At 42.2% G+C, this 17,438-nt stretch overlaps 1 pseudogene; it reads left to right on the forward strand.

Annotated features, from left to right (window-relative positions):
- The first annotated feature begins 488 nt into the window (after positions 1-488).
- Positions 489-16,399, forward strand: LOC118711849 (annotated as a pseudogene).
- The last annotated feature ends 1,039 nt before the right edge of the window (positions 16,400-17,438 follow it).

Genomic DNA, 17,438 nt, shown 5'->3' on the forward strand with positions numbered 1-17,438 from the left:
TGAAGCCACTTCCTCTACAATAGTCTCTTTTCTAGTCATCCTTTCTCAAATAATCTCCATGTTACACCCTGAATAATCTTTTAATGCACATGGATTATATGACCTGCTTTCATTTCACTACTCTCCCCATTAACCTCACAATAAAATCCAAATCTCTTCACAAGTCATAAAAGCTTTGATATCTGGGTCCAGAGTCCATGAAAACATGCCCAAAGACCCAAAGTTCATTAATGCCAAAGCAGATGATATAATACAGGACTCCTTAGGAGGCTCAGAGTCAAGGCCTGCAATGGAGTCTCCCTTAGTCTCCCCTGCAGACTCAACCAGTCTACCTTGCTCCCCTACTTCCTCTCTAACCCCCAGCTTACTGTGATGTCACCCAGGACCTTGTATTTGTGATTGTCACAATCTAAGCAGCTGCAGCTGGCATTTTATCACCTTGGGCTGGAGGCATAAGTTGGGCAATTCTGGGCTGGAATGAAAAGAAGATGCTCCAGTTTCTCATTCCACTGATCCTGGAGTTCACTGGCTACCCCAAGGATATTCCAGGTCTGTGCGAGGCAAACCCAGTGCAGAGGATGGGGAGAGGCCTGCAACCTCTTACCTGGCTCCTGCAGAGCTGAGCGAGAGGCCCATGGGGGTGTTGAGTGAGAGCAGATGGCCCTGGAAGTGAGGAGATTATAATCAAAGTAAATGCATTAGGCTCAGTGAATATATCATTTAAGATGATCCCCTAGGCCTAGGGTCTGGACCCAAAGTTCTGGAAGTACAAGGGACTTGGAACAACAATTTAGCAACTGCCTTTGCTTTTCCTTCTTTGTAAAGACTTTGGTCCAACACCCCGGGAGAAGCAGTGGAGCTGTGATGGCAGAGGGACTTAATGTAACTTAGGCCACCGGTGTCACATTATGTCCTCTCGTTCAGTGGGAAAAGTAATAGGGGCTGTTGCAGGAGCAAATAAGTTAATGCAGCATTTCCTCAAGTATGTTCCCTAGAGCCTCTCTCTTGCTAGAAGCTGTTCAGAGAGGAGCTCTATGGTCACCTTTTCTGTAAAGTCACAGCGGTGTTCCACATGTTAAGGGTTTTGAGAAATCTCACAGTAAGGAAAATGGTTTAATTTTATTTAATCCACTATTTCTGAAATGTTTCTGTGCACAAGACCGCCCTTTACCCCTACTTCCAGCCATATTTGTAACATTTTCTACTTGCTCTGTTGAAAATTACCTGTCCCTATAGTTTTCCCATTTTTCCTATTTGAGTGGGTTTTGTAAACAGATTTGCAGAATCCTCAAAATTTTTTTTAATGTCATTAGCCCTCTTTTTCTAATATGTGCTGCAAAATCTTTTCTCCAACTCTATTTTGGACATACAGAAATTTTAAATTTATGTACAATCCAGCAATATTTTTACTTCTGGTTCTTTGCTTTTATTTGATGAATTAGAAGGGGCTTTTTATTGCAATATTGTGTAAACATACCTGCAGCATTGTGTGAACTCTAAGATCAGGAACAAGACATGGATGCCCACTCACTCTTATTCAATATTAGAGGCCTGGTGCACAAAATTTGTGTACAGGAGATGGTGGGGAAGGTTCTTCAGCCCAGCCTACACCCTCTCACAATCCTGGATTGCTGGCTCCTAACTGCTCGCCTGCCTGCCTGCCTGATTGTCCCTAACCACTCTGCCTGCCTGTCTGATTGTCCCTAACCACTCTACCTGCCTGCCTGATGATCTCTAACCACTCTGCCTGCCTGCCTTATTGCCCCTAACCACTTGCCTTTTTGCCTCATTGCCCCTATCCCCTCTGCCTGCCTGATAACCCCTAACCACCTCTGCCTGCCTGCCTCATTGCCCTTAACCACTCTGTTTGTCTGCCTGATGCCCCTAACTGCTCACCTTCCTGACTGATAACTCCTAACTGCTCACCTGCCTGCTTTATTGCTCATAACCACTTGCCTGCCTGCCTTATCACCCCTAACCACTCGTCTGCCTGCCTGATTGCCCCTAACCACCTTTGCCTCACCCCCTGCTGCCGTGGCTTTGTCTGAAATGACATCCAGAAGGTGGTTTGGCTGTCCAGTTCAATTAGCATATTACGCTTTTATTATTATAGATAATACTGGAAGCCCAACCCAAAGCAATTAGCAAGACAAAGAAAACACATCCAAATCAGGAAGGAAGAAATAAAACTGTTGCTATTTGCAGATAATATAATTTTGTATGTAGAAAATCCCAAAGACACAACAAAAAAATTGTTTGAACTAATAAATGATTTCAGTAAAGTTTGCAGAATACAAAATCAACATACAGAAATCAGTTGCAATTCTATTCATTAAGAATGAAACATCTGAAAAAAGAGAAAATAATCCCATTCACAATAGCATCAAAACAAATAAAACACTTAGGAATAAGACTAACCAAGGAAATGGAAGTTACAGACAATGAAAACTACAAGACTTTGCCAAAGGAAATTGAAGAGACATAAACAAATGGAAAGGCATCCAATGTCTGATTTCAAACTATCCTACAAAGATTCAGTAATGAACACAGTATGATACAGGCACAAAAATGGGCATCCTGACAGTGGAACAGGATAGGCATCCTAGAATTAAATCCCCTGCTTATGTGATCAACTAATACTTGGCCAGGGATCCAAGATCACCCAATAGAGAAAATATAGTCTCCTCAACAAGTTATGTTGGAAGAATGGATATTCACATGCAGAGCAATGAAATTTGACCCCTATCTTATACCACTTACAAAATAAACTCAAAATGGATCAAAGACTTAAACATAAAACCTGATACCATTAAACTCTTAGAAGAAAGCATAGAGAAGTAGCTCTTTGACATTGGTCATAGCAGTGAATTTTTTCAATATGACAATACAAGGACAAAAGCAAAAGTCAGCAAATGAGACTACATCAATCTTTTTTTTATGTTTAACTTTTTTATTTTATTTTTTATTTTATTAAATTATTATCTGTGTACATATTTTAACATTGCCCCCCCATACATACCCTCCCTCCCCAGAGTTTTGTGTCCATTGGTTGTACTTATATGCATGTATACAAGTCCTTCGGTTGATCTCTTATCTCCTCCAGATCTCCCTACCCTCCCCGCTGTAATTTTACAGTCTGCTTGTTGCTTTACTGTCTTTATATCTGACTTTTGGTTTGTCAGTTTATAATGTTCTTTAGTATCCATAAATGAGTGAGGCCATGTGGTATTTCTCTTTCATTGACTGGCTTATTTCACTCAGCATGAGACTACATCAATCTTAAAAGCATTTGTACAGTGAAAGAAACAATTAACAAAATAAAAGGGCAACATACAGAATGAGATTAATCCCCCAAATATATAAAGAACTCCTACAACACCAGCAACAACAACAACAACAACAACAAAAATCCAACCCTGGACAGGTTTGCTCAGTGGTAGGAGCTTTGACCCAAAGACCGAGGGTCATGGCTTTGATTCCAGTCAAGGGCACCTGCATTGGTTGTAGGCTGGATTCCTGGCCAGTTTGTGGGGGGCAGGGGTGTGTGGGAGGCAGGCAATTGATGTGTGTCTCTCTCTGTTTCTCTCCTTCCCTTCCACTCTCTAAAAATCAATGGAAAAAAAAACATTCTTGGGTGAGGATTAATGACAAATAAATAAATAAATAAATATCCAAACAATTTGATTGTTTAAAAAATGGGCAGAATGATTAAATAGACATTTTTCCCAAAAAGGCATGCAAATGACCAACAGGTACATGAAAAGGTGCTCGACATCACTGATTATCAGGGAAATTAAATCCACAAGGAGGAATCACAGAATTGATATCATCAAGATAAGAGATAACAAGTGCTGGTGAAGGTGTGGATAAAAGAGAACCCTTTTACACTATTGATGGGAATATAAATTGGCAGAGCCACTATGAAAAACACTATAGAGGTCCCTTGAATAATTAAGAAATAGGAATACCATATGATCTGACAATCCCACTTCTGGGTAGATAGTCAAAGCAAGTGAAAACAGGATCTTGAAAAGATATTTGTGTTTTCACATTCATCACAATATTGACCACAATACCCCAGATATGGAAATAACCTAAGTATCAACGGTTGAATGAATAAAGAAGATGTAGAGATATATATAATTCAGCCATAAGAAAGAAGAGATGAACCTCGAGGGCATTATGCTAAGTGAAATAAGTCAGACAGACAAAGACAAATACTGTGTGATGTCACTTATATATAGAATCTAAAATAGCCCTAGTTGCCTAGCCAGGTAGCTCAATTGGTTGGAGCATCATCCTGCACACCAAAAGGTTTTGGATTTGATTCCTGGTCAGGGTCAGGGGCATTGGGGGGAGGGGGGCGCGGGAGTAGGGGGAAGAAAAGAAATCCTGCCATTTGCAACAAGAATGGATCTTGAGGACATTATATTCAGTGAATTAAATCAGAGAAAGACAAATACTGGGTGATCTCACATATGGAATCTACAAAATCCAAACTCATGAAAACAGTGGTTATCAGGGGTGGGGTGGTGGATGGGGAGATAGTGGTCAAAGGGTACAAACTTCCAGTTATAGATGAATAAGTCTCAGAGATCTAATGTACTGCCTGGTGACTAAAGTCACACTGTATTTGATACTTGAAGTTGCTAAGAGATTTGATCTTAAATGTTCTCAGTATAAAAAAAAAAGGTAATAACAGACGTGATGGAGGTGCCAACTAATGTTATTGTGATAATCATTTTGCAATACATAAGAGTATCAAATCAACAAGTTATTCATCTTAAACTCACACACACACACACACACACACTGCCATACATCAATTTACCTCAATAAAGCTAGAAAACAAAAGCACCCCCAGTATTGGGCTAGATATACTATAGAATGAAGGGCCTTTTCTTCCTGGCTCTGTCCGGCAAGCCTCTGTTTGCTTTCCCTTGCTGATAAAGCTTGATTGGCAGAAGGGACATCCAGTGAGTGGTGCTGGGCTCCAGCTATGGGTCTCCTTATGAACTTGAGCCCTGCTCACTGTTTTATAAATGGCCAAAAGATGGTCTACGGTTGCTTATTTCTTCACAGCAGGTTGATACCCATTAGTTCAAAGCCTGCTGATGTCAAATTCAATTCTTAACACATATAACTGTTTTTAATATAGCCCAAATGAGCAGATTTTAGCCATTTACAGCCTGCCTGCTTTGCATACCCCACAAAACCATGCCCAACATAGGCTAGCCATAGGTAAGATAAAAACCTGCTGCTGCCCTTCAGAGCTCTCTGGCCCAGACTCCCAAGCATGCTGCTCAGTGACATCACCTACACGCTAAGTCTCTCTGATACCTTTCTTTTTCCCCTTGGGAATTCCCTTGTCTTACTCCCCTTCAGGATGTTGGTCCCCATGCCTTACCCTCTGGATGGTCTCATGCTGAAAGGGCTTCTCTTGCAGGCAGACCTGCCAAAGCATCCCTCAAATAAAGCTTGTGCATAATACTGTCACCTTGTGGTCTTATCTTTTTCCTTGGTCATCCCCCAGTTCCCTACACCTCCTCACCATAGCTATCACACCCACAAGGACGCCCCAGACCTCTTCTGATCATTCTGCCTACAGGTGTATCAATTTTATCGATCTTCTCAGAGCATAAGCTTTTGGTGAACAGATTTTCTCTATTCATTTTCTATTCCATTGATTTTAAAAAATATTTTTATTGATTTTTTTAGAGAGAGGAAGGGAAGGGAAGAAGAGAGAGAGAGAGAGAGGGGGAGAGAGAGAGAGAGAGAGAGAGAGAGAGAGAGAGAGAGAGAGAGAGAGAAATATCAATGTGAGAGTGAAACATCAATTGGTTGCCTCCTGCACTTCCCCTACCAGGAATGGACCCAAAACCCAGGCATATACCCTGACCAGGAATTGAACTGGCAGCCCTTTGGTTCACAGGATGACACCCAATCAACTGAGCCACACCGGCCAGGGCTATTTCATTGATTTTTATGTTATGTTTATTATTTCCTATTTTCTAAGTACTTTGAGTTTCACTTATTATTTTTCTAATTTCATAAGATGAAAGCTGAGTTCACTGGTTTGGGATGTTTGCTCTTTTTTTTTTTTTTTTTTTAATATAGAGGTTTAGTACTGCAAATTCATCCCAATAATATTTTAGAATCATTTTCCTAAATCATCTATGTTGTGTTTTCATTTTGTTAAACTTAACTTGCATTTTATTTTCCCTTTTGCTTTCTTCTCTGACCTATGGGCTATGTAAAAGTATGGTATTCAGATTCTAAATTTTTGGAGACTTTCCAGATATCATCATATTATTATCTAATAGGATTACACTGTGGTCGTAGCACACAATTTGAATCATTTCAAATGTATTGAGACTTCTTTTGTGGCCCAGAATATAGTCTCTCCTATTAGATGCTCTGGGACACTTGGCAGAGGGATATATTCTGTTGTCACTGCAAGGAGTTTGAAAATGTATATTAGATCAAGTTGGTTGACCATGTTGTTATGTATAGTGTATATTCTATATAATAACTGATTTTCTGTCTATTAAAGAAAAGTAAAAACACTCTGAACCTCTTCCCAAATTGGGGAGCCAATGGTCTCATAAATTACAATATCCACCTCTGGGTGATAATCATTGTTTCTTTTCAGTTTAATCACAATCCCACCTTCATATGTGTCAGTTTGGGACCTTCTAGCAGCAGATGTCAAGACAGAATTCAACATATGTGAAAAAATTTTATTGGGGGGAAATGCCTGAGATGGATAAAGGGTGGGGGAGTAGGAGGAGGCAGGGCAGCTTTAGACTCCTGTGCAGGTTTGAGAACGTCTCCATCAAGTTCATAGGAGTTCCTGAAAAAGATTGCCAGGTTGGGCAGTAATGAACAGACTAACAACCCCTGCCATTCTCAGGCATTGGCTGGGTGTAGCCCAAGGACAGGGTGGAGGATGGAAGGGCAGTGTTTCTGCTGCCCATCGCCCTGCTGCTGCTCTGGGCATATGGCTCCCTGACTTGCAGGTCTTTCGTGGTGTTCTTGTGTCTGTGCCTCACAGCACAGGGGAGCTGTGTTCAAAAAGGTCAAGTCCTAAAATGCTGAATTCTCTAGTTCTGGGTGGGAGCTGGGGAACTGCATGTTCAATAAGCTCCTCAGGTGAATGTGATGGGAGGTGCCTGGACCAGACTTTCAGATCATTGCTCCCACACCACCCAAACCTTAAAGTTATATGTGGAGCAGCTGTGTGTGTGTGTGTGTGTGTGTGTGTGTGTGTGTGTGTGTGTAACACCTGTATTAAGTACCAGAGTTTTCCAGAGTGAATGGCTAATGTAAGCAAACACCCCTGAGAGCAGTAACCAGCTATTAAGCTGGAGATGCCACCTGGCTGCATCCTGCAGCTTTAAGGCCAAGGATGAGCCTAGGAATGATTTCTCTGCTGCTTTCTCCTTGAATATCTTCTCAAGGCTCATGTGGAGCCAAACTGGTTTAACACGGCATTATATAAGTATAATGAAGGCTGTGTATTAACACCTATGTTGGTTTCATCTCCCTGGATTCTGAGAATTTATAGAGCTTGCATTATGTTCAATGTGTTGGTGGACAAATATCAAACTTCTATCACATGCTGGGAACTGTTTTAGGAGCTGGGTTTATAACAAAGAGTGGCATATTCATTCTCTACCCTTAAGCATTCTCTACCCTTAAGCATAGTGAAGGGAAGGAAGTATTAAATGTATAAATGATCCATAAACAAGTTAATCTCAGCTCCTGTTAAGTGGTCTGGGGAAGATAAAACTGGCTAATGTGATGGAAGGTCTGCAGGTGGTTGTTGAGACTCTGTAGTAGGTGGTCACAGAAAGCCTTCCTAAGATGACCAGACACACACTGAAACCCATCTGATAGGGATATGTATTTCCAAGCAGAAGTGACAGCGAGTGCAAAGTCCCCTGGATGGTGCTCTGTATGTTTCAGAGGCAGACAGGTCAGTGCAGCTGGGGCAGAGGCAATAGGAAGGGGTAACAGGAGAAAGGTGGGCCCAGAAAGCTGGGGAGGGCTCGGATCACACTGAGCCCACAGAGGCTCAGTAAGGACTTTGGCTGATATTCTCATTACAATGAGAAGCCATAGAGAGTGTAAATGGGAGAGCAAGAAATAAGAGGTGCTTGAGATAGGTGTTCTGTCTGGTACAGAGGACAGGTCATGCAGGGATAAGAATGGAAGACAGACCGAAACCGGTTTGGCTCAGTGGATAGAGCGTTGGCCTGCGGACGGAAAGGTCCCAGGTTCGATTCCGGTCAAAGGCATGTACCTTGGTTGTGGGCACATCCCCAGTAGGGGGTGTGCAGGAAGCAGCTGATTGATGTTTCTCTCTCATTGATGTTTCAACTCTCTATTCCTCTCTTTTCCTCTCTCTCTCTAAAAAAAAAAAATCAATAATATATATATATATATAGTGGCTTGAGGCTGTAGTGGTGATGAATGACATGTGATGGATGATGATACATGTGGCTGGTGGTGCCCAGATGGTTTGACTATATATACCTTTCACATTATACTTTCTTGTGAAATGTGTTTAATGTCACTGCCTTATTCCTGAGAGTAAACATAGTTAACACTTAGAAGGAAATTTGTCCCATGGTTATGAGAAGAGATTCTGGAGTCAAACTGCCCAATTACAGATTTTAGCTCAGTCATATGCTAGCTGCTGGGTCTCAGCCAGATATCCCAATCTTAAGCTTGCCTCTGTTGTCTCACTTTTCAAATGGGCAATAGTAATTTCAGTTATCTCACGGGGTTTACATGATACTTTGTTTTAGAGAGAACAGAATGGTGCCTGGCAACTAGCAAGTGTTCAATAGTTTATATTTTATGATGTTTACTTTTCTCATGACTCAAATGACATTTGAAAGACTTCAAAAGAGGTCAAAGTAATCCTATTACATAGGAAATGCCAAATTTTTATTCCTCTTAAGGTGCCATTAGGATGATATCTAGAATTAAAATTGGGAGAAAGTTGGTACTACTACAGTAAGAAACACAGAAAAGAAACCAGAGAGGAAGGGAGAGGCTGATCAGTTTCCATCAGCTGTAAGATTTCTGGTGTCTGTATGGTTCATGTGAGAGGTCCTTGAAAATATCTGTCCAAAATATACCAAGACAATATACCAAGGCCCTGTTTTCAGAGGACAAAGAGGCCCAATTTCAAATAAATGAATGTGTCCACTTGGGCTCCCCCTTCTGGGGGACAACAGCAAGATTCAGGTCAAACTCCTATGGTTGTATCTCCTCCTTAAAGGCCCACAGTGGGAGACCCACCCAGGAAGCTAAGCTATGGAGAAGGCAGCAACCATTTCTCCCCATAAGCACATCCTCTCAACTGTGTGCCATTGACAGCCTAAGGGCACATTTTTATCTGATGGGTCTCCCACCTGGGGTTACCCTGGCCAAGCCATTGCCATTTGCATGCCAGGGAAATGGAGGGGCTAAGAGAAGCAGTATTATCCTTAAGTCTCTTCCAATCCAACCAATTTTGACTACTGGGCCCTAACCCTCTTTCTTCTTGCTGCTTTTAGTGAAATGTGGTGAAACAGTATATTCTGATTTTGAGAGATCAAACATTTTTAAAACCGATGACAAGAAGACTGCTAATGTTCAAGAGTTCCCATGGAAGGTGGATTTTTTTTTTTTTTTTTTTTTTTTTTTACCAAGGGGACTTATCTCTGTGGAGGATCAATTCTCAATGAGTGGTGGATTCTATCTGCGTCCCATTGCTTTATAAAGAAAGATAAGTAAGTACTGCAAACAGACTTCTTTTTAAACAAGTGTGGTAGAAATATTTGCCCCTACCTGCTTAATATTCTCCTAGAGCCTCCATTCAGGTTTGTCAGCCATAGGACAGAGAACCAGGAGGTTAAGTATATGCTCAAGTGGCTGAACATCACCCTTTGCAGGTGGGAGAGATGCTGCTATCCTTCTAGGACCTTTGATAGCTTGCTGTGTAGGACCAAAATGGCAGAATGAATGTTCTTTGGACTTCTCAGCATCTTGCATGTAATCCTGGTCTAATTCTATGGAAAGTACTTTCCTAAGCATTTGCTTCCACCTGGGGAGAGAGTAGGTTAGCAGTGAGCACAGAGTTGGAGAACCCTACAAGGAAGAGATTGGTACACTGGGGCAGGGCGCCAGGCCTGGCTGCATAGCAGCAGCTCCTGAGGTGCTGTCTTAGCTTGAGTCCTCCAATCAATATTCTTAAGAAACTTCCCAGGTGTGTGTTGGAGAGCTAGGACAGCCGTTGTTGCAAATCCAGGGACAATTCCCTCGATTACTTGTGCACAGCATGGCTTCCCAGACATGTGTTGATGAAATTTACAAATAAATTTGCCCAAGCAAGAGGCCATCAGACCAAGGGTTTTGCCAACAGGGTGGACCTGGAACTCATGTCTGTCTCCTCCTGCCCAGTAGGGGCTCTTCACCTGGCTCTATGCCAAGGGTGTGACCCCAGATGCTCCATCTTCCCAGCTCTCAGGATTAGAGCCTCAGACAGTTGAAATTTTTTTCTCATAAGATTCAACTTTTGCTCTCTCACCACTTACCTCCCCCCTCTCCCCCCTCCCCCCCCCCCGTTTTTAATTTAAAGTCTTCCTTGGAGGTTGTATACGATGATGGAAAATCTCACCCCTACAACTTGACAACGAAGAAAGTGGACAAGCTAATTACTCATAGCTTCTTTGACACCTTGCTCTTTCATAATGACATCACTTTACTCCTGCTCAAAGTCCCATTTAACTTCAGTGTCATGGGAATCCCCATCTGCCTCACAGAGGTCACTGAGACATGGAATTGGAGAAGGTGTCGCTTTACCAGTGAGTTACTGCAGCCCAACCCACTGGCGGGTAGCATCCTGTTTGATGTGTGCAAGGAGAAACAAAAGCTGCAGACTCTGCTGGCCCTGGGAATGCTGCCTGGTGGATTTGGGGTCTTTAAGTTCTCATTTAAGGTTCCATGATGAACCTTCTCCTCAGTTCACATGGGAGCTGTCTTTCCTGGGCCTTCTTGGCCTCCTGGAGCAAGTTTTATGACCAGATGGTGGAACATGAACCTTGAATAGGGCCTCAGGATGACCCAGGCAGAGGTTCTCAGAGCCAGAGGGGTAATTTTGAGAAATGTAGAGGGATGTATTGATGGCCAAAGGGGTGGCAAAATGGACTGGGAACCAGGAAATCTATGCCCATGTCACCCAGCATAGTTCTGTTCCAACTGATGGTGCTGGTTCCATGCCCTTGGGATAAGGAGCTCGGTGGCTAAAATATTGAAAACAACAAGCTGAGAAGGGCATAAAATGAATATGAAATTGTCTTTATAGAGTCAACCTGCAAACTACTCCCACCACTTTTCCCAGACACACAAGATGGTGACCTTCGTCCTTCATCTTGGTATATGTGCCTTGCCTCATAACCAACAAAGCAGAAAAAAAAAAATGTATTCCAGTCAGTTCACCTCTTCCCAGCAGTCCTCTAATGGCTGCATGTGGATTTCCTCATGGTCCACAAGCTCAGAGCAATGTTAGAATTCCTGGTTTGGAATTGCCCTTAGAAGTTTATCATGAGATTTAAAAAGGGCCACCTTCTTAACATAGAGTTCCTCATGCTTCATTCAGCACATATTCATTGATCCTCTTCTGTGATCCAGGGAGTGTTCTAGGTTATAGGGATTCAGCAATACTGTATAAAGTCAAAACTATCCTCATCTCTGGGGAGTGAACATTTTTAGGTTTTGGGCTCAGCTCCTTAAGTCCATCTTTATGTATTGTGGACTGCCCGGGCAGAAATTGACACTGGGGGTTCTCTTTACATCATTGTGGATTTAAATGAAACATGTTTTAGGGCTCTTGGAATCTTCAGCTTCTGAAGCCCAGCAGGGTCCAGTTCTGGGGATCTCTGGGTTCAGAAAGGGTGGGTTTGAGAGTCTGCTGGTCACCCTTCCCACTCCACCTCACTCAGTCCACATGTGGGTTGTTCTCTGGACCATAGGGAAGTTCCCTTGTCATTGAGATGAAAAGATACAATGTGGGTGGGTGCTTGACCTCCACTTATAGGGACCACTTCGAGCTCAGGGTCCTCTCCCCATCTATTTCTTTGGGTCAGTTTCTCATGAAGGTGTACGTGCAAGGCTGGAGAAAGTCCACATGGAGCTGGTTGAATGAAGAATGTGTTTCCAAAGTTTACCTATGGTCACCATGGATATGCTATGTGCTAGGAGCCCTAAAGATTGGAAGAATGCCTGCCAGGTAACGGAGCTGGTCCTTTGCTGGGAGAAGAGCTGCAAAGAGGGCTGGCCCATCTTTCCAGGATAATGGTTCCCCTCTCCCTCTTCTGAATAAGTTTCCTAAGGCTGCTGTAACAAACCACCATAAATAGGGGGGATTATGACAACAGAAATGTATTCGCTCCAGCTCTAGAGGCCAGAAGTCTAAAATCAAAGTATCCACAAGTGAGTCCATGCTCCCTTTGGAGGCTCCAGGGAAGCCTTCCTTGCCTTTTCTGGCTTCTGGTGGTTGATGACAATCCTTGATGTTACTTAGCTTACAGGTACGTCTTTAACCTCTACCTCCATCTTTACATGGCCTTCCCTGTGTGCATGTCTCTTCTCTTTTCTCTTAAAAGGACAGTGTTGGCCCAGCTGGTATGGCTCAGAAGATAAGTGCTGACCAGGAGGTCATGATTTGATTCCTGGTCAGGGCACATGCCCAGTTGTAGGTTTGATCCCCAGTAGGGGGCATGCAGAAGGCAGTGTATCAATGATTCTAGCTCATCATTGATGTTTCTAACTATCTCTCCTTCTCCCTTCCTTTCTGAAATCAATAAAAATACAAGTAAATAAATAAATAAAAGGATGGTGTTGGGTTAGGGCCCACCCTAATCCAGTAGGACTTCATTTTAATTAACCTAATTATATCTGCAAAGACCCTATTTTTAAATAAGGTCACAGCCTGAGGTTCCAGATGGACATGATTTGGGAGAGATGCTCTTCAACGCAGTACAGATGCTCTGTAACCAGAGGCTGTGCAGGGTAGTGGATGGGGGTGCAAGATTCCCTAGCTTTCTCTGTGCAGAAAATCCCCTGATTTCTCTACCTATTGCCTGTGATTTCCCTCTGTGCCTTTCAGATTTCATTATCTGTAAAATGGGAATACTAAGAGTTCCCACCTTGTAGAACAGCACACAGTAGAGGAGAGTCACAGTAAATGCTGTGAATATCGTGTTCTCCATCACCATCTCTTACACCTGTTTGGTGCTCAATCCACAAATATCGATACATGAAAGGGTTAAGCACTAGCTCTAGGAAGCAGGCCTATTTCAGATGGGGAGACTGAGGCTTAGAAAGCTGACAGTCTTGAGGAGGACACACCAGTGAGGTACATTACAGACCCAGAATTCTAAGGAAGGCACACTGACTTCTGGGGTTAGAGCCATCTTTTGGGTTCCACTAGAAATGGGGCTCCAATGCCAGCTGCCCAACCTGTTAGTGCCCAGATTTGGCTGCTCATCAATCACAAAGGTGCTGAGAGTTACCACTGAGTATGGGCTCACCATACATCAGGGCTGCACACTTCCTTCCTTTCATTTCCTTCCATTCACACAGCTATCCTCAGGAGACATGCAGTTATTATCACCAGTACAAAAATCAAACCTTAAAACACTGAGGGAGATTTTCACATTTTCTTCACTGAAGCTTCACCCTGGAATTGGAATTAAGGTCTGTTTGGTTCCAGAAATGTAGGTTCTTTTTTAAAAAAATTTGTTTTTATTGACTGCAGAGAAGGGGAGGGGGAGAGAGAGAGAGAGAGAGAGAGAGAGAGAGAGAGAGAGAGAGATATCAATGATGCGAGAGAATCATTGATCGGGGCCTCCTGCATGCCCCATACTGTACCCTTGATGGAAATCAAACCCAGGGCCCTTCGGTCCATAGGCCAAAGCTCTATTTGCTGAGCCAAACCAGCTAGGGATAGAAATTTAGATACTGGACTGTGTTCTGCCGAGCATCTTTCATTGAGATCCACCCTTCTTCAAAGAAGTGATTGCAATTCATTCTAAAGAAAGGTCATGGGATTATCCAGTGATTTCAAAGAATCTGATAAAGGAGAGTTTGGTTCTAAGTAAGGTGATGGGCACAGCAACTTCTTCCTGAGAACATTCTGGTGAAAAGAAATCAAACCATGTCCTGTTTTTGTTAACAGTTTTGCATTAGAATTTTTGCATATGATTGAATGTTCAACTATTTTTTGTGTCACTTAATATTTTCAAAGATAACTCTTTGTAAGCCGTGAAGTCATATGTATTGCCTGGTCCTATTTCTGTGAAATAATAATGACGTATGCATATTTGCATGCAGAATGATGTGAAAAGTTGACTCAGGTGATTCCTCTGCATGGTTGCAATTACAAATGTTATTTATTGCACTTAATTGAATGGGTTGTAAAGAAAATTCAAGCAGTGAAGCTGGCACACAGTTTACCTCTTATACTCCCCAGAGAAACCTTGTTATCGAGTCCCATAGTCTACCCGAAACATTCTTCTTACACACAATCATGTGTCTACGTATAAATTTAATTATATAATTATGGGTATTCTTCATGTTGTTTTGCCATATCTGAATTTTTCTGACTTCTTTTGATTGAAGACACTTTATTCTTCAATAGAATTTTAAAAGTGGTCCAAAAGGTTGGGGCATGAAAAGTGGTGTAGGCATCAATTTTTCACGTCAATGATGTCTGTTTTGTTTATCTGTGCTTTTTTGGCAATCTTTTTCAAGATGTTCTTTACTTATTGTTGACTATTACAGATGTCCCCCATTCCCACTATTTTAACCACCTCCACCCAGCCCCTATCAGTCCTCTCTCTGGCCATCACCAAACTGTTGTCTGTTTTCGTGGGCTATGCATACATCTTCTTTGGCTAATCTCTTCACCTTCTTTCATTCCGTGAACCCCACATCCTCCTCCCCTCTGACCTCTGTCAGTTTGTTCCATGCTTCTGGTTCTATTTTGTTTGCCAGTTTGCTTTTTTCATTATTCCACATATAAGTGAGATCATATGGTATTTGTCTTTCTCTTGCTTATTTCACTTAGCATAATAATTTCCAGGTCCATCCATGCTGTCACAAAAGGTAAGAGTTCCTTTTTTTTTAATAGCTGGATAGTATTCCATTGTGTAAATGTATCACAGCTTTTTTATCCACTTATCTACTGATGGGCACTTGGACTGTTTCCAGATCTTAGCTATTGTAAATAATACTGTTATGAGCATAGAGGTGCATGCACTATTTCTGAATGGTGTTTTGGGAGTGGGATCACTGGATCCAAAAGCAGTTTTAATTCTTTGAGCAAATTTCATAACTATTTTTCTCAGTGGCTGTACCAGTCTTTATTCCACCAGCAATGCATGGGGTTCCCTTTTCTCCACATCCTTGCCAGCACTTGTTTGCTGATTTATTGGTGATAGTCATTCTGACCATCAGATGTGAAATGATATTTTTAAAAGTGTTAATTGTTTAAATTTTCATCTTTTCAACTATAACACTTAAGTGCTTGGTTGGAATTAGAAAACACACACACACACACACACACACACACACACACATATATATATAACAGTTGGTATGCCTGTTGTAGAATCAACCAATGGTCTATTATGGGGCACTTTTTGCTGTGGTGAATAATCCAGAAAAAGCAATATGGCCTGGCTGAAAGTGGCTTTGAAGTAAAAAGGCAGGGGGACAATTGGAAGAATTCCAAAAAAAAAAAGCTACAGTGCTTACAGGCAACATGTATTAGCAACTCACTTCTTTGTACATCAAAAAGAATGCACAGGACTGGCTGAGGATTGTGATGGATTGTCACTCATTATCATTGCTTTTGACCAAATTGCTTGTCACTCTTTCTGACAGTCACACATCTGGGAACATAGCCATATATAATAGTTGGAGAGTCTAACCAAAATTTGAAATGTCTGCTCATCAAAAGTCAGTGTAAGTGCTTCTTGCCTTGTACCAGGTGCCTACACAACAGGCTATAGAGTAACTTGTTACTGTCCATTCTATTCCCAAACAACTTTTCTCTCCTAGGGTGACAGCGGGGGGTGGGGGGGGGCAAGCTCTGGTTTGCCAGAAAAAGAACAAAAGCCCATGGTACCAGTTGGGCATTGTTAGCTGGAATGTGAACTGTGACCAGAAGAGTATGATTGGAGTGTACACGAGAGTGTCTAGTTACCTGTTATGGATGTTCGAGCAGACCACAACAGCAAGAATACATTCATACCTGATCCAGACTCTGGATACAATTTGCTTCTATCACCATCACCAATCTTGTTACTCTTTTTTTGTGATGCTTCTATTAACCCTGTGACTAAACACTGTATTATCTCAAAACCAAGTGTTCTTCTCAGTTTGTAGAGTAAGGTCAGGGGCGCGGTGAAGGCTGTGAGGAGGAGGGATTCTCATATGATTAATTGTGCCTGAAGTAATCATATACATATACATATAGGGGTGCTTAAAAAACCCAGGACCTATAACCACACCTATTGTTCCCTTGGATCTTGGGGTAAGTTACCAATTTCAGCCTGAGTCCCCTCCGCAGGCTTGGGTGGAGGATCCCTCCAAGGAATCTCTGAAACAGAAAGCCTGTTCTTTCCTTTCTTACAGACAGGTATCCTCCCACAGCTTATTTCATCTTCCAATGGCCATTGGCAGCTCTCAATTTTCTTTTGCTCCTGAAATAAGAAATAGTCCAACTCCTCTCCCATCATTTGTAGCTCAAGCCTGAGACCTACAGATCTGGTTTCCAGAAAGATCCTTGCTCTTTTCCTTCCTTTGCTTCCATACCTACCATCTGGTTCAGAGTCTCCATAAATGCTGCTTTTGGCTATCATAGATCATGGGTCATAATGCTAAGATTCAGGGCCCAGAAATAATTGAAGCAGAAAGGTCCTAGAGATACAGAGGGAAAGCAACACACTGTGAATGGGTTGTGGTAACCAAGGCACCCATGCTTGCAAGTATCAGAAACAGAACCTGAAGCAAACAAGGAAATGAGTAATATACTGGGGTAAGGCAGCGCGGAATCAAAGGAGGAGCAGCACAGACTTGGGAGGCTGTTCTAGCAAACAGCTCTGAGTGGGAGTTAACCTGGGGTGCATTTGGGCCCATCAGGAAGAGTGAGTAGACTCTCTCTCCTTCATGCAATCACCCATGAGCATAATTATTCCAACGAGGCTAGACATGGTAAGTGGCATTCTTCTCTTCTGAGGCAACTCAGAATAATTTTGAAGAGAGAGGGGAAAGCGGTAGAGTATTCAAAAAGATGTGTGTATTCCTTTGAATTTGCCTTGAGTGGAATTCATTGAAATGTGAACAAAGATGTAAAAGGAAAAAGGAAAATTCAACCT

The sequence above is a fragment of the Pipistrellus kuhlii genome, unplaced genomic scaffold (assembly GCF_014108245.1).
Source record: "Pipistrellus kuhlii isolate mPipKuh1 unplaced genomic scaffold, mPipKuh1.p scaffold_m20_p_8, whole genome shotgun sequence".
Lineage (NCBI taxonomy): Eukaryota > Metazoa > Chordata > Mammalia > Chiroptera > Vespertilionidae > Pipistrellus > Pipistrellus kuhlii.